Below are 9,920 nucleotides of genomic sequence, written 5' to 3'. Positions count from 1 at the left end.
TACCCTAAATGTATCCATTCTGTATCGAATAAATGTCTAAGTATCCATAAATTCCAATGAATTTTACCTTCCAACGCCATTCCCGGGGGTTCGCCTGTCCGGTCAAACAGGTCAGAAGGCGATCGCATGGGAGGAGAGGCGTAATTTCACTCTTTCGAGGTTGGCAGGGGTATGGAGGAGGAGGGGGGAGGAGAGGAAGGAGGAGGAGGAGAGGAAGGAGGAGGAGAGGAAGGAGGGGAGAGGAGGGAGGAGGAGGAGAGGAAGGAGGAGGAGGAGGAGAGGAGGAGGAGAGGAGGGAGGAGGAGGGGGAGGAGGAGAGGAGGGAGGAGAGGAGGAGAGGAGGAGGAGGGGAAGGGGGGAGGGGGAAAGAGGAGGAGGAGGAGGGGGAGGAGGGGAAGGAGGGGGGGAGGGAGGAGGAGGAGGAGGAGGAGGAGGAGGAGGAGGAGGAGGAGGAGGAGGAGGAGGAGGGGAGAGGAGGAGGAGGAGGAGGAGGAGGAGGAGGAGGAGGAGGGGGAGGGGAGGAGGAGGAGGAGGAGGGGAGGAGAGGAGGAGGAGGGGTGGTGGTGGTGGGTGGGGGAGGAGGAGAGGAAGGAGGAGGAGGAGGAGGAGGAGGAGGAGGAGGAGGAGGAGGAGGAGGAGGAGGGTTAAGGAGGAGGAGGAGAAGAAGAATAAAGAGAAAAAGGAGAAATTAAAGAGAGAGAAAATAGAATAGGGAGATAGGGAAGGTAGATAATTTTAAGGCAAAAGGAAAAATCAAAAGAGAAAAAATGATACGAGAAAAGCGAAAACCAAGAATAACTGACGATAAAAAGGAGAGACAGATGTAAGTGAGAGAGAGGGAAGAAAGAGAGAAGCAAAAGAAAGAATAAAATGAAGGCAAGCGAGAGAGAGAAAAAGAAAAAAGAAGAGAGACAGAGAGAGAAGGAAAAGAAAGAGAGAAAGAGAGAGAAGAGAGAATGCGAGTGGCAGACTTGCAAACTTGTCCTTACCGGCGTCTGTTCCTGTTTCTTTGCATTCCAGCCTGTCTCTCTCTGCCTCTCTTTCTTCCTCTCGCCTTTATACGTGCATATTACAAGCGTACACACACGTGTATATCTTTATATATATATACATACATACATACATATATATATATATATATATATATATATATATATATATATATATATATATATATATATATACAAACACACACAAAACACACACACACACACACACACACACACACACACACACACACACACACACACACACACACACACACACATATATATATTGTAGTGGCCCGAATGATGGGCCCAACAAGAGTATGGTAGGTGGCGAGCTTAACGTGACAGGTAGACAACCAAGATGTTTTGACTCCTTTATTGATGGAGAGAGAGAGAGAGGGAGAGAGAGGGAGAGAGGGAGAGAGGGAGAGAGAGAGGGAGAGAGAGAGGGAGAGAGAGAGGGAGAGAGACGAGAGGATGAGAGAGAAGAGAGAGGGGAGAGAGGGGAGAGGAGAGAGGAGGAGAGAGGAGCATGGTGTTGCTCCTTGGCTCCCCGCAAGGAGTCTCTCTGTCATCTCCTACAGTGGTCTAAAGATTGGTATAAATCACGTGCTTACCATGTGACAGTCGGTGGCGATGAAAGGTAGCGTTACAACAATACATAGCGCTTGTGGAAGGGGATAGACAACACAACATTGGAATGTCTAATCTGGCAAGAAGTGACGAATAAACGGGTAAAGCAACAGACATGCTTGCATGCATATGTATGTGAGTGGGAATATATGCCTGTGACAATACATAAGATTATGCAAGTTATGTAGAGTATAACATTAGATAAATAAATAAATAAAAACATTGGCATAAATGTTCCAGTAACATTACATATATAAAGCTGGGTTACACACGCATATATATATATATATAATAGATATATATATATATATATATATATATATATATATAATATATATATATATATAATATATATATATATGTATGTATGTATGTATGTATGTAATATATGTATGGGATGTATATTTATAACATACATATACATATACATACATATATATATATATATATATAATATATATATATATAATATATATATAATATATATATGTTTTGTGTGTGTGTGTGTGTGTGTGTGTGTGTGTGTGTGTGTGTGGGTGTTGTGTGTGTGGTGTGTGTGGTGTGTGTGTTGTGTGTGTGAGTGTGATACACAGATGTGGGGCGAAGCAGCGAGCGAGCGAGCGAGGGCGCGAGAGAGAGAGAGAGAGAAGAGAGGAGAGAGAGAAGAGAGAGAGAGAGAGGAGGGGAGAGAGATGAGGAGAGGGGAGAGAGGGAGAGAGAGAGAATAAATAAACAAATAAATAAGTAAATAAACAGATAGATAGATAGAGAAAGGAGAAAAGTATGCACCTTCCACATTCGCAATGGCGTCACCTTGGCCTAGATCTGGAATATTCCCACAGGTAGATCTGTTAATTTGAGTATCCTTACCAAAACAATATTACTTTCTCTTTCTGTGTTCTCTTCCGTACGCTTTTCTTTCTTTCTCTCTCTCTCTCTCTCTTCTCTCTCTCTCTCTCTTTTCTCTCTCTCTCTCTAGATACAGATAGATACATAAATAAATAGGTAGATAGAGACAGATAAAGAGAAAAAAAAGGAGAGCGAGAGAGAGAGAGAGAGAGGGGAGAGAGAGAGAGAGAGAGAGAGAGAGAGAGAGAGAGGAGAGAGGGAGAGAGAGAGAGCGAGATAAATAGAGAGATAGATAGATAGAGAGAGCGAGAGCGAGATAGATAGATAGAGCGAGAGAGAGAGCGAGAGAGAGAAAGTGGAGATGCGTTAATCATGTCTCAGCACCTTGGCTTTCCCATCACTAGCGGCGTCGTTTTAATCCAGGTCGAGGAAATCATGCGCCCCTTCACTCTGCAACCTTTCGCTCTGGCTGCAACAAACGACATGGAAATAAGGAAGAAAAACAAGAGGGAGTGGGAGAGGTAGAGAGGAGGGGGAGGGAATGGGAGGGGGAGGGGGAGGGGAGGGGGAGGGAGAGGGCTAGGGAGGAGAGGAAAGAGGGGAGGGTAAGGGAAGGGAGGGAGGGAGGGAGAGAGGGAGGGAGGGAGAGAGAGAGAGAGAGAGAGAGAGAGAGAGAGAGAGGAGAGAGAGAGAGAGAGAGAGAGAGATACGGACAGACGGACAGAGACAGAGAACGCGAGAGACCGAGAGCGAAAAAGACATTACAGGAAATACAAACGGTAAAAACAAGGGCATATATTCACCAACACACACGCACACCCAAAGATGTAGAATCACAGCAACCATTTATATTATCTGTCTGTACCTGCAAATATTAAGAAAGAAAGAAAGAAAGAAAAAAGTGACACGAACACGCAATGGGCCAAAAGGAAGACGAAAATTATATGCTGTTATGCTTTACCGGGTTTCAGTGCTACGATTGCCTTAGAAATATTGAAGGTTATCGTACATCGTCAGAGGCACCGTCACATCGCTAAGTGTGGTGATCATTTTAGCTAGTAAAAAAGATCGTACATTGCTATCGTGCGTCGCCATTTCTCCTGAAGTGATATCTAGTGATGGATCGTGCATCTTGATATTCATGACGCGTTGATCTCTTGGCTATTTATGGCTTGTTACTATGGTCATTACAAGACAGAAGATATGACTGATGGAAACTCTGGCTGTATGGTAGCCGTCATGAATCTATCTTTATTGATACTATTATCTTTTCCGTTGGTCTTATTTTCCCAATAAAATACTAGGGTCGACGGCAATATAATAACAAAATGATCGTTGATGATTGGTTGTTTTATTTAATGCAAGAAGTGTATGGCACGGATACGATATACGGTGATAATCAGAGGCAACAATAGGCCTTCTCCTCCCTTCCCTTCCCTTCCCTAAGGCATGAAAACCGAGATAATTAAAGGCCTTGATTAAGAACAAAGGGGAGAAAATAGAACATATCCCCCCCCACAAAGACGAGACTCATATACAGAGAGAGAGAGAGAGAGAGAGAGAGAGAGAGAGAGAGAGAGAGAGAGAGAGAGAGAGAGAGAGAGAGAGAGAGAGAGAGAGAGAGAGAGAGAGAGAGAGAGAAGCAACGACAACGCTTCAAAAATCACAGAGAGACAAAAGACGATCAGGGTGCGAGGCCTTCCAAGCGTTTCCTAACAATACATCCTAAATCCTCTCTCAAGACGTGATGGCGTGGAGCCTGCCAGGGATAAAAGACAACTTCGACTCTCCCCACTCGGCATGACGCAGGAATCCACACGCTAAAATCCGCCTTAATTGTTTTCTTTGAGCGAATAGGAAATGCGTCCGTAATAGGCGTCACATAACGTACTTCGGGAGTCTCATTGCTGATTGGCTGGAGGGGGACACGATCGCAGTTCCAATTGGCTGCGAGGTTTAGCCGGTTAGCCAATCAGGTGTCTCGCTAGTGAACAGAAGGTAGAACGAGATAGCGTGATGATAATGATGATAAATAGAAAACAGAAGAAAAGGTAATAAAACGCAAAATAGACAATAATGATAATAAAAAAAAAAAAATGAAGGAAGAAGAGAGAAAAAAGGCGGGATATGAGGTATTCAAGTGCCATCGGTTAAATACCTGTATGCAAAATAGGCCTACAGAGGAATTCTCATAACGAAGTGAAATACCACATACACTCATAAACTGGAAGACGAGAGAGAAGAACAAAAGAAAAAATCTTATATTGTGAACAGAAAACGAAAAACAAACAAACATACAAACTAAACAGTCTTAAATAACGCAGGTAGGGAAGAGGCCCATTTGCCTTCCTGGCCCCCTCCCCCCCCTTTCCCATCAATTCCACTTCTCTCCCCCCCCCCGTCTTACTCATCCCCTTCCCTTGTCTTCTTCTCATCCTTTTCCTTTTCTCTTCTCCCTCTCTTCCCCTTCTCCTTCCTCCTCTCCTTTCCTTCCTTATCTTCCTCACCTCCTCTTCCTTCTTGCCTCCCTCCCCCCTTCACTTTCTTTTCACTCCCCTCTCTTCCTCCTTTCCTCACCATGCACCTTCCCCTTTTTACCCTATCTACCTCTTCGTTATCTTACTCCCTTCTTCCTCCCCTTTCGCTTCTTAACACTCCTCATCCCCACCCCCCTCCCTCTCTTCCCTTCATCCCCACCCCCCTCCCTCTCTTCCCCTCATCTCCCCTCTCCTCCTACCTTCCCCTCTCCCTCCTCCTCTCCTCTCCCCTCTCCTCCTACCCTCCCCCTCTCCCTCTCTATCTCTGACAGTTGTATCCAATCAACTTGTTTCGTGAAGCATTACTGGCGTGATGTGTTAGTCCGTCTGTGATGATGTACTAACGGAACCGATGTTGTGATGTGTTGATGTTATGATGTCCGTGTTGTTTGCATGTTGATGGAAAGTGTCGTATTTAGGGCATTAGGACAGAGTTTCTCCTCTCTCTCTCTCTCTCTCTCTCTCTCTCTCTCTCTCTTTCTCTCTACCTCACTCTCTCTTCATCACTTTCACTCTCTCTCTCTCAAAGAAAGAGAAAGCCCAGGTAAATAGAGAGGGTTGGCGTCAGGAAGGGCATCCGGCCATTAAAGAACATCCACCAGAACCTGATTAGAGCGACCCCGCCTAAGAATGGGACAAAGCTACAGCAAAAGAAGGCTTATTCCTTAGTGGCGTTCCTTATATGCTTTTACGTAATGCGGACCTGTATTGCTCCCAACTCTCCTTTTGAATACGAAATACAATGCCTTATTAGCGTTGAAAAAATGCAAGCACAATAGTATACATAAACGCTAAAACTATGAAAGAAAAGAGGATTGAAAATTCTTGATAATAATGAATAATGATAGGAATGGTGATGATGATGATGATGATAATGGCGGTGATAATGGTGGTGGTGGTGATGGTTATTATGATGACGATGATGATGATGATGATGATGATGATGATGATGACGATGGTGATGATGATGATGATACTGATGATGATGATGAAAATAAAACCTTACTGATAGACTTATGACATCAACCCTTACATGTGACGCCATAAGATATCACTTAGATCGTAATAATGATGTGTTACTGATCAAATGCAAAAATATGCAGCGGAATAATTAGCACACAATGACAAGGTATTTGCGTGTCTAGTGATATGTTCCAGTATACGTGTGTGTTTTTCATTGTTCGTATATTTGCATAATGTGTCTTCTTGTGTCACTGAAAGGATCTTGTAAAAAAAGAAAAAAAATTAACACAAAGCAGTAGAAAAAATAACGAAATAATCAAACGTGAATGAAAAAAAAGAGTAAGAACAAAATTGAATAAGGAAATTGTGGTGAAGAAAAGAGAGAGAGAGAGAGAGAGAGAGAGAGAGAGAGAGAGAGAGAGAGAGAGAGAGAGAGAGAGAGAGAGAGAGAGAGAGAGAGAGAGAGAGAGAGAGAGAGAGAAGAGAAGAGCCAGAGAGAGAGAGAGAAAGAGAGAATGAGCCAGAGAGAGAGAGAGAGAGAGAGCCAGGGAGAGAGCCAGAGAAAGAGAAAGAGAAATAGAGAGAGCGAGAGCGAATACGCAAGCACACGAGACAAGAGGAAAGCAAAGGCAAACAGAAACTGCAATTCTCATTCACTTCAGCATGACCTCGACCCCCCCCTTCCCCCTCCCCTTCCCCACCTCCTTACCTTACCCCACCCCCCTCTTTCTCTCCAGTAAAACACAGGAAGATGAAGAGAGAGAGAGAGACAGAGACAGAGAGAGAGAGAGAAAGGGAGAGAGAGAAAGGGAGAGAGAGAGAGTGAAAGAGAGACAAAAAATCGGAATACCCACACACGCACACGACCAAGGAAATACTGATAACAATCCTTATCTCTCGTGGAAACTCAGAGATGAAGAAGAAAAAAACAACAACAATAAAACAAAAATAAAAGACACAAATAAAATACAAAAAAATTAAAAAAGACAGAACCAGCCGTAAATCAGATGATAAATTGTCGAATATTTGTCACAAAGAGGCAGCAACAGACCCTCATTTTCAGGCAAGCGATGTACGCGGATGCAATCTAAGAATATATAACATTCTCGCGCTGAATAACAAAAATAAGAACAAGAACATTGACTCTACAAATGCGAAGTCATGGGAGTTCAAGTTCTGAAAAATATTACCTGCATAGGTCAGGTACTGTTACTATTATCATGGCTATTTTCGATATTGTTGTTGGTACCTCTGTCATTTGTATTGTATTTGTTAATTGTTATTACTGATGTTAACTCCATTATTATTATTATGATTATCTTTATTATTATTATTAATGTTATGGGTATTTTATTATTATTATTATTATTATTATTATTATTATTATTATTATTATTATTATTATCATCATCAAATTGATATCATTACCATTATTGTTATTATTATTATCATCATTATTATTGTTATTATCATTGTCATCATCATTATCATCATTATTATTATTATTATTATTATTATTATTATTATTATTATTATTATTATTAACACTATTATTAACACCATTATTATTATTGTCATTATCACTATCCCTATCATTACCAATATTATCCTTATCATTATTGTTGTTTTTTTATCAACATCATCATCATGATTATGATTATTATCCTGTTACTATCATCATTATTATCATTATTGTTATCAGTATTATTATCGTTATTATCATTAATACTACTATTGTTGTTATGATAATCATTATTATTATAATTATCATTGTTGTTATTATTATTGTTATTATCATTATTATTATTGTTGTTGTTGTTACTATTACTATTATTATTATTATTTTTTATTATTATCCTCATCATTATTATATTATTATCATCATTATTATTATCATTTTCATTACTACTACTACAATTATTATTATTATGATATATCATTATCATTATTATTACTGCTACTAACACTACGACTATCACCATCATTATCATTACCAGTAACATCAGTATAAGCTATAATTTACTCCTCTGTACATCAAGTTTTATTCATCAATTTATAATTTTTTTGAGAGAAGATGAGGGAAAACCTCCCCCCCCCAAAAAAAAAAGGAGAGTTCAAGCTTCACAGAAACGGGTTTGAGGAAAACGAAGCTTCGAGAAATGAATTTAAAAGGAATTTCCAACGTGTTGTTGACACCGGCGGAGGAGAGTTCAACGCTAAGAGAACGTGATCCACAGTCGTTGTTAACAAACAGACAAACAAATAAACAATAACACATATAACGACTGTTATGATATTGATTTAGGTCTAAGAAACCGTTGGATAAAACCATAAATAAATAAAAAATGGATTAAAACAATGAGTTTACTTTCCCGAAACGAAAATTTTCCTTCCATCACAATAACTTTAAAAAAAAAATTCTACAAACACAAACCTTACCTTATTCTTCGCCTTAGTCACGGAATCCTAAGAAACAGTCTTCAAATTTGTCTCCGTCGTTTTGCGTAAGAATAAAATCGTAACTCTCGAGTTCTGTTGTCACTCAGGAGAACCAGCGGAGGAGGAGCTTACGGGAGGTGTTCTCGTGAGGGCGACCGGAGAACGACTGACCGCTCGCCCAGCCTCGTCCGCTAATATGTACGCGCCGTGGGCCTTCACGACACTGCCCTCTCCCCCTGTCCTCTGTTCTTCCCCTCTTGCTCTCTCCCCTCTCCCTCCCTCCTACTCTTCCCCTCTCTCCTCTCTCCCTTCCCTTCCCTCCCTCCCTCTGCTCTTCCCCTCTTGCTCTCTCCCCTCTCCCTCCCTCCTACTCTTCCCCTCTCTCCTCTCTCCCTTCCCTTCCCTTCCCTCCCTCTGCTCTTCCCCTCTTGCTCTCTCCCCTCTTCCTCTCTCCTGCTACTCTTCCTCCTCTCCTTCTCCCCTCTCCTCTTCCCCCTCTCCCCTGTTCTCTTCCTCGTCTCCCTCTCGCCCTCTCCCCTCCCCTCTCTCCTCCTCTCCCTCTCCCCTCTCTCCTTTCTCCTCCTCTCCCTCTCCCCTCTCCCCTCTCCTGTTCCCCCTCCCCTCATCACACATGGCTTTTCTACACCGATGATGCAACTTCGAATCCGTCCCTCTTCCCTTTTTTTATTTCTTTCTTACTTCCTTATCTTTCCCTCCTTTTTTCTTCTTCTCTCCTTGGATCGATTAAATTGTGTCTCTTTATTGTCACTTTCATTATTCGCGTCTTTTCTTATTATTATCTTTTCATTGCCTTTTCTTTCTTCATATTACTTATTTTTTTTAATTTTTGGCATGTTTTTTTATCTATTCTTTTTTACTCGTTTATTGCTTCTTTTTCTGGTCCTTTATTTATCAGATTTTTCCTTTGCATTTTTTAGTTTCTTTTCAGCCTATTTATTTTTACCCCCTTTTCTCTCTTCTATCTTCCCTATGTCCATGTTTCTATCTTCATCTGTCTGTCTGTCTATTTGTTTCTGCCTCATTCCCTCCCTCTTCTCTCTCTCTCTCTCTCTCTTTCTCTCTCTCTCTCTCTCTCTCTCTCTCCTTTTCTCTCTCTCTCTCTCTCTCTCTCTCTCTCTCTCTCTCTCTCTCTCCCTATCTCCTCTATCTCTCCCATTCTCTCTCTCCTCTCTCTTCTTCTCTTCTTCTCTTTTCTCTCTCTCTCTCTCTCTCTCTCTCTCTCTCTCTCTCTCTCTCTCTCTCTCTCTTCCTCTCTCTCTCTCTCTCTCTCTCTCTCCCTCTCTCTCTCTCTCTCTCTCTCTCGCTCGCTCTCTCTCTGTGTGTTTGTGTATGATTGTCTGCCAGTCTACCTGTCTGTCTATTTATCTATCTGTTTGTTTGTATATTAGTACGTCTTTCTGTCTATGTCTGTCTGATCTGTTCTTTCTCTCTTCCCTCCCCCCTCTCTGTCTGTCTGTCTGTGTGTGTCTCTCTCTCTGTATGTGCACAC

The 9,920-nt window shown here is 41.8% G+C and overlaps 1 protein-coding gene across 1 annotated transcript in view; it reads right to left on the bottom strand.

Annotated features, from left to right (window-relative positions):
- The window catches only part of LOC119569629 (alkaline phosphatase-like), a 31,198-nt gene extending 22,602 nt beyond the window's left edge, over positions 1–8,596 (bottom strand). The window contains exon 1 of the mRNA XM_037917698.1: positions 8,411–8,596. The gene's annotated coding sequence lies outside the window, so the exon portion shown is untranslated. The remainder of the gene's footprint in view (positions 1–8,410) is intronic.
- Positions 8,597–9,920: the final 1,324 nt, after the last annotated feature.

The sequence above is a fragment of the Penaeus monodon genome, chromosome 4, assembly GCF_015228065.2.
Source record: "Penaeus monodon isolate SGIC_2016 chromosome 4, NSTDA_Pmon_1, whole genome shotgun sequence".
In the NCBI taxonomy this organism is placed as follows: domain Eukaryota; kingdom Metazoa; phylum Arthropoda; class Malacostraca; order Decapoda; family Penaeidae; genus Penaeus; species Penaeus monodon.
Note: the sequence above shows the minus strand (reverse complement) of the source record. Positions and strands in the feature narration are given on the sequence as shown.